This window comes from Triticum dicoccoides, chromosome 6B (genome assembly GCF_002162155.2).
Source record: "Triticum dicoccoides isolate Atlit2015 ecotype Zavitan chromosome 6B, WEW_v2.0, whole genome shotgun sequence".
Taxonomy (NCBI): domain Eukaryota; kingdom Viridiplantae; phylum Streptophyta; class Magnoliopsida; order Poales; family Poaceae; genus Triticum; species Triticum dicoccoides.
Window position 1 is genome coordinate 98,230,241 of NC_041391.1, and position 14,401 is coordinate 98,244,641.

A 14,401-nucleotide genomic window follows, 5' to 3' on the forward strand; every position below is an offset into this window, starting at 1 on the left:
GCTGAGCTGCCCAAGGTGATTTCCTTCTTTGCCGATCTCGATTGTGGTTTTTCATCTAAGTATGTGGTGATTTTTTTAGAAAAGTAAGTATGTGGTGATTAATAATGCAAAATTTTATTAGCTTCGATGCCATGCTATACATAGTGGTTTAAATAACTTGTGTTTCTTATACTGAAAAGTAATTCAGAATTTGTTTCTGTTTTAATTAGAGCCATGATGCAGACAAGGATTGTGTGGTTGTGCATGTCACTCGCTATGAGGTGGACGACCTGAATATACACACTGGGAAAACAGAGTTCTTAGGTTGTTGGATCCTGGAAGCCATTTGCGGTTATACCAATGAAGAGGTGTATTCCAGCCTCACTGTTGTCACGCGTGTTGTCCAGGGTGTACTGAAGCACAAGAAGTTCAAAGCTACTCCTTCGTTTGTGAGGCATACTGTTCTTGTCAAGCTTACGCGGGAAGATGACATGGCATGCCTCCACAAACAAGTTTATCAGCGGCAAGGCCACAAGGTTGTCTTCATGAAGGTTCACAGGATTGAGCTGCTGCGGGACGTCCTCGATGATGTTCATGGCAAGGTCCGTCTTATGTCCAGCCCAAATTAGATCGAGGCATAAAATAGTTGCCCTAGCTAGTGTTTAATAGTAGTTTGGGTTGTGTCTAATTATCCGAACATTGCCTGTTATCAACCCCTCTGGGGCTTGTACTCTGTTTGAATCTGTCAATGGGAACTGCTCCTACTTTTGTGTGCCCGTGAATCATGTGAGAACCATCATAATTGTTGCCGAAACAGATGCGTCCTCACTAGTTTTTTCATGAATATGGCATGGTAAGACATAAGTTGTCACGGTTTATCATACGAGCAGTGTGTGTTTTGATGAAATAGAGCACTCGTTTGAGAACCGTGCGCTGACGTATACATAAGTACTTGTAAACATTGTTGGTGCTACCCCACTTGTAAGCAGTTGTGCAAAACACGGCACATTGGCTCAGTTCGCTTCAACACTAGGCTATCGACCAGCTAACAATCAACAATCTGCTGTCTGACATATAAGCAACTATGTATCTTGTTACAGCGGTTCATGCAGTTAATTGAGGCCACAATGTAATAAATTCCAAACGTTCAACGCTAGTCCAGCACTCATGTGGAACACTCACATTAAACTCGTCTTCATAAAAATCTTGAAAAGCATAAGTTAAGCAGTTTTATACATCTCAATGATTCATAGAACATAACAAACATATACTAGTTCACAACAAAAGACAAAGTTGTGAGAAGGTTTACAAATCAGGAAAAAACAAGCAAGGCTTCTCTGAGCAAAGGGCCTCCTGGCAGGCTTAAATTTCTTGGAGTTCACTCTGCTTTTTTCTTGTTTCCACCATCCAGGGTTAGGTTCTCTCATTCCAGAATAACCAATTATAATTGTGGTCTTAGCTGGAATGATGAACTGAACCATGCAATGTACTGACCAGTTGAAATGCTTATGCATTCCACTAAATTTAAGCACCGTTATTTGCATAAATAAGCAGACCACAATGCCTCTTGTACGCGCACCTGTCCAAAAAACCGCGTGCAGCCGTGCCAGCTAGTCCTAGGTCCATGGAAGAACTGGCAGAAAGTGCATTCCAGACTAGGATGCAGTTGTTTTTGCTCGTCCATGCACTGCAATCGGGAAGTAAAACGTATGAATCAACTTCTTTTAGATTGCGTTGGTCATTCTACCTTAGTTACTACCAATGTAGGAATACCTTGAAGACTGGAGGTTAGACGACGGCAACGAGGGATAGCCATCTCATTTTGCGCAGTTGTACTAAAACTGAGGTGTGTGCTTTTGATTGCGCGGATAGAAACGATACGGAGACAGACATCCCGAAACGATATGGAGACAGACATCCCTGTTTGCGCAAATACGAAATACAGTTATTTAAACAGTGACAGATATTACTACTTTCCCCCGTTTCCTCTTAGAACCAAGTCCTAGATTCATGCTACAGCTTTCCCACTTTCTTCCCTGTTTGAACCAATGCTTTGAGTTGACTGTATGAACTAGCTTTACTTCTAATAATAGTAGAAGTCTAGGTGGCTTTGGAACAGCGGACGGAAGTAGAAAAGGATCCACACGAAGGGGGAAGAGTTGGGGCAGTAGAGCAAGGCAGGTTTCGAAGGAATATATACCTGAGGGTCATTGGCATGTGGCAAAGACGACGCCGGGAGGCCGCATCTTGGCCACAATACTGCAGAGAGGAAGAAGGGGTCGGAGGCCCTCCCGAGCCGGCGCTCTCTCGGAGAGAATGGCACGGCCGCCGATCGGGATGCACGGGCAGCCGTTGGTCTCCTCCCTTGCCGTCGACGACAGCGTGAACGATGCACCTACACCCCCTGCCCCGGTCGAGGTTGTCCGGTCGGATTTGTGACCAGCCGTGAGCTGAGAGAGAGAGTGTGGCCACCTATGTCTTGCTTAGATCTGGAGAGCATGAGAGAGTGAACGAGAGGAACCCTAGTAAAGTAAGCGCTAAGGCTCGTGCTTTTATATATAGTGGAGTGATTTTGTTGTACCGGCTTCAAAAAAATGCGCTCCTACGTGTACCCGCGAGTGGGTGTGAGAGAACTAGTGTGTGTGTGCACCGCTTCTCTTCGTGAGAGTACACTATATACTATGCCCAAAGAACGTTCACCGCAAGAGTAATAATATAAGTGTGTGACATGTGAGCTAAAATAAAATGTGTGCGCCGTCTTTTGTTTTTTATAAGTTCTGAGGGTAGGGTGTGAAGAGCACATAGGTGCGTGACGTCTACCTGCAGATAGACGATTTGTGCCACGTGCGAGTCTGCGAGAGGACTCGGGAGAGTTGTGACTCGTGAGGGTGCATGTGCGTGAGAGAGAGGGGGGCACGTATCAATGCAATGCATGTGTCCGCAAATCATTATCCGACAAACGTTCGCCACAAGCCTTTTCATGGCGAACCGTTAGATCGGCATCCGATAGTGTCAGTTTTGCCATGTCATTTAACAGAACAGCCACTCCTCCTACACACAAATCTTCCACGTGAGTGTTAGCAACTGCCGTATGCTTCCTCCATTCCGAAATACAATGCATATAGCTTTGTTGAAAATTAGAACCTCGCAAACTTTTACCGAGTTTTCGTGTACCAAATTGCACATGTAGAATACCTATATATATCATTTCATTCATCTTCGAGAGGTAACTATAAAGATGGGTGAGGAGTCTACAAAGAAAGACCATCGTATCACCCGCAGCAATTTCAACCATCCTTTAGTGTCGAGGAATATCATAGGAACTCTATATTATATGATTTTTATAGGATTTTTTTCCTTTAGAGCCAATTGGTTCATAGGAATAGATTCATATAATCTACATTTCAAAGGAAATAAACATGATATCATTTCTATAGCTTTAGAGCCACTTGGTTTATATGAATGGATTCCTATACTCCCTTGATTTCGAAGGAAATAAAACATTAGCATATATTCAATAGAAAAGTATCTATGATATGAACCAAATTACATCTCTTTACTAATCCCTCCTCATAGGAATTGAGATACATGTCATCTCTAGATTCAATAGAAAAGTTCCTATGATGTGAACCAAATGACATCTCTTTTCCAATCCCTACTCATAGGAATTGAGATCCTCCATGTCATCTCTTTCCCTACAACTTCCATGTATACATCTTCTATTCCTAAATAGATAGTACAACCCACTAGTAGCTTTTTTCCAAAACATGCAACTATGGCACAAGAACTATATAGTGTGCCAATTACTTTGAAAGATGGTCGCTGGATGAAGCTAACCCGACAGTGCAGAGATGGGCAAATCCGAGCACTACTGGCCATTGGCTATCATCAACATTCCACCAGATCTGCCACATGTACAATTTAGAAGACTCCATGGTTAAACTTAAGCATAATGCACAAACCTCAAAACACAAGCACTTCTCCTTTGTTCTAGAATCTTCTGTATCATAATTGATTATTTTGTTATAAATGAATTGTCATTATTTGTTTTTTACTTTATGATTTACAATGCACAACCCCATGAATCTTAACATCTTCATAAAACTAATTGATTTTGAATGAGATGGACTATAAGAACTAAACGAACATCTACATCATGCATATATGACTCAAAGCTTTACATGCTATAGTGTGTATTTATTCATAATTTGATTTCGAAATCTCATGCGTTCAATACATGTGTACCTTACTAGTTTTGAGTAGAGTAGCAAATTTCACGCGGGTATATCAAAATGCAGGGCCCATGCATCATTGCCTTTCGGTCGAACCTACGTCCACAATTTTTTATACGTGCTATATCTCCACTGGTCCCCGAACGCAAAATGCTGCCTCGTTCCCGTAAAACCAAACGGGCCACACATATTTAAGGCGTCAACTCGAACCCATTTACTACGACGTGGCCCCTCACACCGTAGTACTCCTACAAACCCTACCGCGGCACTCATCATCGGTTTTCTTCAAGAGGACGTGGGAGAAGCCGATTTGTAGTGGAGGCGCTTTCAAAAAAAAGGATCTGTAGTGGAGACCCCTAGGGTGCCCTAGGTAGCTGCCGCACGTGTCATTGTTTTCTCTTTTCTTTATGCTCTTGCGTGCTAGAGTGAAATGATGGTTGCTTCATCCGTCCAGCTTAATGCGGGAAAGGTGGTGCTTTGTGATTTGACCCCTCATCGCTCATTTTCTACTACTGTAGCGCTACGACCGGGGTGCCTCCAATTCCAACCGCTGCTCCGAACTGTAATTTGGTGCATCGCACGTGGAACAAGACGGTGGATGAGCCACATGTCTGCCAAAGGGGTCCTGTTAAGTGTGTCGCCATTTCGTGTGCGGACTGACCCTACTTGAGTTGCTACGCCAACACGACAGGAGCAGCCTACCACTTGGTTTTGCTCCTTGGTGAATCCTGACTATATTGATCTAAAAAGATATGTGCTGAACTACCCTCTCCGTCTCGGTTTTTTATTTGTAGGCGTCTCGGTTTATAGGGCCTGCACGTAGTTCTAGGTCATCCATTTGACTAACTAAATATGAGTTACTATGTTACAAAAAGTATATCATTGGATTCTTATTGGTTGATATGTGAAGAAATAAGAAACGAGATAGAAGTTAATGCACCACGCCTTAGTATTTTGGGATTATTTGGTTTTCGTAAGATGACTTACTCACCTAGACGGAGGGAGTAGTTGTATTTAAAAGTCGAGGGCGGGGCTTTTCCTGCGCGGTAGGCGGGGCGGTTCCGCCTAGTCGGTTCGACAGAGACGCGAGAAGACGAGGGAGTAGGCTGCTGCAAACGTAGGGCTGTGTGATTTGACAGCGAGTTACTGCTGGACAGGTGGGGCCCGTGATTTGACTTGCCTTTATCATTTTAACTGCGGCGCTATGACCGGCGTGAGTCTCCCAATTCCTGACCACCTCCATACAGGTGCCTCTCCCAATGCTCCACCATGTAGTAGTAGAGGCTGGCTCTTGCATGAGAGCCCACTTCTCCACTTTTTCCTTGTCTCTCTTTCCTCCACATATGCAAAAATGCCATGTAAAGCGCACTATTGTACTTACTTGCTCCTACAGGTGCTCAAACTTGCCACATAGGCATAAAGTCTGATGTGGCATGCTAATCAAGAAGAGAGAGTCTAGTTTGGTGACCCAAGGAAGAAACGGTGTTAAGCGCGTGTACCTAGGTGAAAAGACAATTTTGTTAAATGAAGCGAACTTAGCAACACCATTTCATTGGAAGAGGTCACTTCTTAGCAAATGCAATAAATATTAGTACTCCCTGTGTCCCATTATATAAGAACGTTTTTGACACTACACTAGTGTCAAAAATGTTCTTATATTATGGGACGGAGGGAGTACGAAGAAAGAGATAGAGAGGAGTAAAAAATACATGTATAGCCAACCATGTTGTAGTATGAGTGACTAAGTGATGACTATGTATGACATGCCAACATCAGATAGTCTAACGCACCGTGTTAAATCTCCAAGGGCGCGACCGCGCGAGCGACGCTACGGTCATGGTAGGCGTGACCATGATACGGGCTGCTGGCAGCCCTTGGATCTGAGATCAAATGGTCACATCCTAAGTTGCTGAAAATTTTAAGAATAACCCTCCAGGATAGGATATTCATCCATAGGTCTAGAATCACGCCATGCAACCGTTTAATCTCAGATCCAAGGGCTCTCCGAAGCCAGGTATCATGGGAGAATGGAAAGCCACTACCCTGCCATTCGCACGCTGGCAGTTCGCTCCTACTCGTCCCCGCACGTCCTTTAATACTACGACGGTTCGCTCCTAGTCGTCCCGTCAATTCACATTACGGCAGTTCCACTAATCCTAACCCTCGTCCCAAATCCATGGCGTCCCAAATCTCCCTGATCGGCGGTGAGTACAAGGTTAGAACCATCACCGACGATGAGTTCGACGTCATCTACACCCGTACTTCTGCGATGGTGAAAGGATGCCTTTCTTGCTTCAGACGCATGTTCAAAAACTCACATGATGAGTGGGTCGCTGGGCTAGATGTTGAGTACACCACAGTCGTGGGATGAGAGACGGATCTAAAGGATGAAGAGAGGAAGAAGCCCGCCGTGATCCAGGTTTGCGTACATAACGTTTGCTTAGTCTACCACATATGCCATGCCGACGTTGAGTGCCAGGATTTTAAGAACTTCCTCGAGGACAAAATGGTCAAATTCGTTACTGTAGACTTTAAGAACGACAAAGAAGTCCTACATCGGATAGGCCTCGTTGTAGACAACCCCTTCGACCTCCAAAAGAATCGGCTGGTGCCCTCTCGTCAGCCTTCAATGCTGACCCTGGCAGGGGCCATGGTTCATCCTTCGTACGGTAAACTGGAGAAACCTCCATACACGTTTCATCGTCATGCATGGCAGCGGAATGTACTAGATATAGACCACATCCAGTACGCTGCAATGGATGGCTACCTTTGTTTCAATATCTACAAGGGTTGGATGAAGAGCAACAGCCAAGTTGACGGTTCAAGCAAAGAAGTATCGGCCAAGAGGAAGAGGGACAAGGACGAAGTCGAGGACGTGGACGAAGACTCCGAGTAAGGTGGCAGTGTCGTTGCTCATGGTGGTTCTAAACTTCTAATGCAGTGTCTACCGGATTAGTTGCATAGTTTAATTTCAGGTGTGCTTAGTTTAATTTGAGGGGTGTGTTGTGCTGAGCCCCAGCAGAACTATGTTATGTTTCTTCTCGTTACTTTAACTCTTCAGTATGTACATACTAGTACTAGTATTTCTTTAATAGAACTAGTCGTCAACCCGTGCATTCGCACGGGCTAGCATGAAAATACTACCTTTGAACATTTATAAACGTACCTTATAATTAAGCTATTATCAACTGACGATTTCTTTAGTAACTTAATCATCTGATTGTTGCTGCTAACATTAATTTTCATAGAAGGCACTTACATGATTTCTAATTTATCCATTTGTTTCAGTACATATTATAATGTATTTATAGCAATTCTAAAAGTATGTCACCCTATTTGGAAACTGGCCTATGAATTTATTCAACTTGGTGCACGTTGCATAAGACACTTACCTTCGGTGCATAATTTAAAATTTGGTTCGACTCTAGGATGTACAGAATACGTTTCCTATTTGCATGTGTAGCCGTGTGTATTGTCAAGTATGACATATGCTTATATGTATCTCCTCACTGTGAAAATAATATTTAATTCTATTCCAGATTTTTGTCATGGTTGGTTACACGTGACAGAGCTAGGTGGAGTGATCTCTTGGTTGGCAATGTAGATTATTAGTAGATGTACCTTCTTTTAACCCGTCATTAGTTACCATGCCCAATTGATCTAATTACATTGTTAATTTTTAATCAAAACAAAGTGTATAGTGAGATTTAAACAATGTATGCGACTCTAGCTAGCACATGGAGCAGACACCTGGGAGAGAACTGCACTTCCCGATGATGTCAAGGTGTGCTAGGCCGTGTACTTTGTTGTGCTTGGTGGTGATGAGAGCAGATGGCCAATGTTTTTTTCTTACTTTGTGACACAAAAGAAAGGCATTAACAACGAAGTATATATGTAAAGTACAAATCATACGCTCCCATATATTCTATTAAATCCTAGTTTTTATTAAAATGTACATCAATACCCCGCTTATCTTTCTAGGTCTTGATGCTTCTAGCTTCAGAAATTGTTTGGTTGCTGTTGTTTATTAAAAACACTATGAAACTTATATTATGAAAGAACATGGAAATGCACCAAAAAATCTTACATGTTTATCCTTTTAATTCCATTGTTAGTGACAGTACCTTTTTGTTGGTCTTTGAATAATTTTAACTTCCTTTTTTCCTTGAATGTGCAACATCAATATTTATACTGGTATTTTACGTATAAGCCACATATGCGAGTTAATGTAAGATTTATCATAAGTCTTGATTCCTTGAATATGAATTCATCTTTATCCTCATTACCATCATATGCACAATACAACTGTCCTGTTGGTTCTAGTCTTTTGAATTTTCTTCCCAATTAGTTTATCATCACATGCTTCTACAAAAACCTGACCAAACCTGTGTTACCGTAAAATATTTATTATAAATATAATTTGGAATGCAGTAGATATAAAAATCATAGAACATCATAGTAGAAAAGGTAGATGCATGTTCAAAGTTGCTTTCGATCTCCCAAGTAGAGGAACCCGCTTTGTTTTCCTGTCTCGTATTACAAAACAATATTATTATGCAGTACCGACTCATGAAATCCTCCATAAAACATATTAATTATAATTTAAATAACTTATATCTCAAGCTATTTAAAACTCCCAATCTGTTCAATAAAAAAACTGTAGATGCCATCTAAAATGCTGTTTGTGGCTAAAGTCATAGATATGGAGACATGCAAACCGTATATGTTCTGTTGTTTGTAGTCCAACAACAAAAACTGTAGAAGCCACCTCTAAAAAACGTGTTGACGTGCCATCTATCAGCCCCTCGCTGTGTCCGGTTTGCCTCTCTATGTAGTCCTCGCCCATCCTTTTCCAAATTTCCAGTCTTCCGCGAGCCCATGCCGGACTACCCTGCCGCAGCCTATAGCTGCCACCGGATATGAATCCCTCTTCCGGTGCCATTGCATCGACATCTCCGCAAAATGCGCATCCAGCATCCGGCCACTGTATAGACAACGCCCGCCTCAACACTTTCCTAAACCCACTGTCCTGGCAGTCGAGGAGCATATGTACAAACACAGTTATTCGTCTTAATGCTGATCGTAGGTAAGACTAATCAGCTTCTCGAGGATTCAAATAATGGATTCCATATAACGGAAAATGAAATAGAGATACCATATTGGTCACTAATGCATGTGCTCTAATGATAGACCGATAAACCATGGTATGACCGTGGAAATAAAACAATGAATAGTGCTCAATGTGTTGGAAAAAAATGATCAATCAATATAGATGCTATTGAGTTTCTTCTTCTTTGTGAGTGAATATTCCATGAGCAGCATTTATGGGCACAGGTTTTCAGCCTTTCGATTGAGCAACACACATACATGGGATCCGTTGAAAACATATCTGCATATGTTTGTTGGTCAACACCAAGATAAATTAGTTCTGCTAAAAAGAGTAATATATTTTGCTTGTCGGACATAAACTGTGAATAGAGGATCAAACTAACCCTAGATCGACAAATTTCGACAAAAAGTAAAACTTGAGGAGGAGTAAACCTGAATGCAGATTTGAGAGAAGACCAACATATCTAGTTGGTCCGATTCTCGTCTTCGCCCTGCTCAAGGGAAGTGCATGCTTTTTCTCCACATGTGTCAATTCAAAGAAAGGATTTGGGCCCTTCAGTCTTGTAACACGTACATGGAGTCTGTTCGATGCATATCCGCATTTGCTGTTGGTGAAAAACCAATAAATTTGTTTTGCTAAATGAAGTAAGATATTTTGCTAGTCGGCATTAAACTGTAAACAGAGGATCAAACTAACTATAGAACGAAAAAATTTGACAGACAGTAAAACTTAAAGAGGAGTATACTTGAATTCACAATAGAGAGAACACCAACCTATCTAGTTGGTCTGATTATCGTCTTTCCCTGGTCCAAGAAAAGTGCAGGATTTTTTTTAGAAATAGACAGGCTGTAATAGGTATGCTGGTGGCTGTTAGGGCCGTACTAAGGACAATAATGGGCCTAGCTACCGGCAGTTGGGAGTGACTCTGGAGATGCACAGGTGGAGAGGAAACGCCTGCCTATTGAGAAACACCTGCCCACGTAGTTTGTTGAGATGACCGATAGGCGGACCCTAGATAAAGCAGATTAACAAATGGAACCTCCAGCATTGCCTTGCGTTAACCCTTCTCCACTGCATCGTCCATCATGGATTACAGTGTGATCAAGCATGTAAGTTGAGGAGATTAGAAAAACCGAAGATGTAGCACTGCCCAACTACATATATCATCTGAATAATATTTAGAAACTTGGAACCCACAAACTGGTCCACTTTTAATCCGTTTGTGACGTTGAATGCTTTGGTCAAGCAATCAATCAACTACACCAATTATATTGGAAAGAAACTAAAAAAGCTGCCCAAACATAAAATCAAATTGAAAGTGGTTACTTGTAGGTTCTGAACCTACGAAAAATATTCCATACAGTGTTGCAGATATTGAATAATGTGAACTGATATATCAATCTGTGTCCGCGTACTTTCCGGGTTTGTTTTGTATTGTCGCCATTGGTTTAGATCCTAAATTGCAGAAAGCATAGAAAGGAGAACATTAATATAACAGATCAAAGGAACACAAATTTTGAAGTTTATTCAATGCACAAATCGGAAAGAAAGGAGTATGAAACTTTGATCAAATCTTGGTAAAAACAATGTGAGAAACAAACCTGATCCAGTTGTTTTTTAGATCCAGATGAGGAACCAAAATTTGATGCATTACGATCATTGATCAGCTGGATCCATGCCGAAAACTCCCTTGCTTCAGTTTGTGGAGAGAAGATGATTTCGTTTTCCCTGGGGGAAGAGAGAGAATGGAGAGAGGAGATGCGTGGAATTTCTTCTGAGAAAGGAAGGGTCGGTGGGATAGTTTCTAGGGTTTAGAGAGAGAGAGAAAGAAAGAGAGGAAGATACGTGTGAGGGAGAGGGAGAGGAAGATACAGGGTAGAGAACAGAGCGATGAAGGGATCGTGTTTAGATTTTTTTTTTTTTGTAGAAGTGACGTGTTTACATGGGAGAGAGAATTAATTAAGGGATAGGCCGGGAGGGCTGGTTTATATTTTTCCCTTTTGAAGGGATGATATATGAGTGTGTAGTTAGGATTCTTGTTTAGTTACAAACAGATTGGTTCGTGGGCCTTTTTTTTTCTTTTTACAGTTATATGATAGAGAATTCGATGGGTTAATCTAGACCGTAAAAAAGTGGCCCCACAATATTAACGGCTCCTAATTTCTAATTAACATGAGATTTTCTAGGGACTCGCTAATTAGTATAGGTATAGATATAGATAGATAGATAGATAGATAGATTTAGCACCCCCAATTAAGCAGGTATTAGCTTTTTTAATAGTACTATATGCATAATTTAGCGACGAGCGCTTTCTATATGTATCATTTTTTTTTAAATTTCAATTTTTGCTCCATGGCGCAATCCATCGATAGTGGAGTACTACTGTACAAAAGTATACATTTTTTAAAAGGCTAGCATACTGTTCATCACATATGTAGCCAGTTAAATTCTCAACCTAGAACGACATGCATGCCATGTAGTAAACCGATCCGGAGGAAGTATAGTAAAAATGAGGTGATTTTACCGAGCGATCGGTGGGGGAGCATGGCCTGTCATGCGGTCCCACGTGTCATGATGTACCAAGGCGTTGCGCGTGTCCCTCTTGAGGCAGAAGTAATACTAGTACGTGGTTTGAGATGATGTCGAACCAAAGTGTGAAATAATGGTCGCTTCGTCCGTCTGGGAAGGTGCGGCATTGTGATTTGACGTCTCATTGCTCATTACTACTACTGGGCCGGTACGAGTGGGGTGTGTCCCCCCTGATGTTCTGCACTGTTATTTGGTGATTGACGCGTCGACCCGGTTGCTATATGTCCCACATGTCAGCGACAGGAAGTACAGAATTCATGAAAGGGAGCGTCGACGGAGGAGTATACTACAGAATTTATGAAAGGGAGCGACTTAGTTTTGGAAAAAATCTGTTTTTACGGAGTACGTACCCGCTAGGGTTTATATGGCTCATCTAAAAAACATTCGTTTTCCATTTAATAAGTCTCAATTCTACTATACTAGTAGTAGTACCATTACATGTTGGATTTCGAGGTGCGCTAGATCACCCGACGCAAGCAGTGTCAAGAGGAAACTAACCAATGCATGTACAAGTTTAAGGAAATTTAGTGGTCATTCATGCATTCGTTCTAATTAATGCCTCGGTAAACATAACTTCTTGAGAAAAACGAGCGTACTGTGCAAACTACGAAATTAATTCGACCACTCACCGTCTACCTTGGTTGGAGAGATTTTGAAAATGAGCCATAAACTGGAAAGGCTCGATTACTATTTGTGGCCTTGTATAGATGCAAAATGTATATTTTTATAGTGGCCTTGTATAAGTAAATGGAGGGAGTACTAACCAAAGTACGTACGTAGTAGGGACGAGGAGTAAACGGAGGGAGTAGTAAAAAAAATTCTCGTGTTGCGAGCCACCGCGCGCGTGGGCGAGGGAGCGGGCGTAAAGGCGTACAGTAGTAGTAAGCTTCACCTCATCCTGCGAGCCACCCCGCCCGTGGGCGGGGGAGACGGTGTACTAAGCAAATTTCTCCTTGTTCTACGAGTTGACGGGACACATTAAAAGTACTCCAGTGTATAGAGCCTTGCCTGTAAGGTAGGCCCCACATGGTTTGCCTCTTTTTTTAATTTAACATAACGCGTCAAGTCGCAATTTGTTTGTTCACCCGTGGTAGACGATCCTCCCTCCACCAGGTGGACAACCAGTACACGTGCCAAATTACCACATGGGCTGCCTTTTTCGTACAGAAATGAGCTCCACCGTGTATCCGCGTGGGTGTGGTTGGGAAAGAGACGGGAGTACGTGCGCCGTGCGTGCACTTCTTCTCTTCGTGCATGTCCCCCACCTACGTGGGTGTGTGTGAGAGAGATACAAACCTAGACATAATGCGCCGTCCATCCCCATGCCTCCGCCCAGTCCGACCACTAGTCACCACCACGGCACCACGCCCCACTCCTCCTCACCTTATCTCTCATATTTCTCCCTCCATTTTTATTTACAAGGGGCCGCTATCAAAATTACAATTTGCAGATATACAAGGCCACTAACACTAATCTATGCAATATTAATGGTGTTTGCCTCGTGGTACTAGCAAAGAAGGACATTAATTATCCCTTGCATGTATGCGGGAGTTTGTAAAAAAAATGCATCTTGATGTTTCGTGCAATGCACGGGCATCTTGCTAGTCCATGAAAACAACACATGGCAAAATTCCACGGCGAACGAGGGATTTGAATCTGTTGGGAGGGGTTGTTTGGATCTTGCCCGGGGTAGCCAAAGTATTGGCAACCCTTTTGTCCACCGGTGCCTTTGCCACCGATGGACGAGGAATGACTCGGGTGCTCATGATGTCATGCATCCTCCAGCGCGCACGTTGGAGACGAGCTCGCACGAGCTGTTTTTTCTGTCCCACAACGCCGCCCGAGCCACCCGCAGACCGATCGACGACCCGCAAATTACGCCATCCAACCATAGCCGCACACATTAAGACAGCAACTCAACCAACCGGACGAAATTCACGCAAACACGTAGACAAACTGATATTTCATATAAACAACGACGAAAATCATATAAAATACCGGATTTTCACACAAACATGACGGATTTTATTACATTCAAATGAACTACGCGGTGCTAGTTCTGGACAGCACAGGTATATAATACCTGGCCTGAATGGTCGCCCCCTGATCGATTTGTGTTCCTCATGTCCGGCAGCACGATCACCGGACTGCCGGGAGCCCCGGAGGTATAAGCTTCAATGCAAAGGACGGCTTGCTTCCCCACTACCCAACTGTTATCATTGGCTGGTGCCGAGGTGGCCGACATCGGTTCAAGTTCATCACCGGCCACTACTTCGCCATGGCCGGCACCAGCTCGAGTTCATCCTAACATTCCCCTCTTCCGTGGAGCCCATGCGGGGTCGACGAAGGTCCTCGCAACAAAAGGATCCGGCAAGACACCTGCTGTGTACGCGGCGTCGCCTCCGTGGTGGCCTTCATGGGATCCAAGCGGCGGCGGCCTCCCGTGTTCTACTTCTCCTCGATGATGGCGGCGGATGCGAAGGCGCTGTCC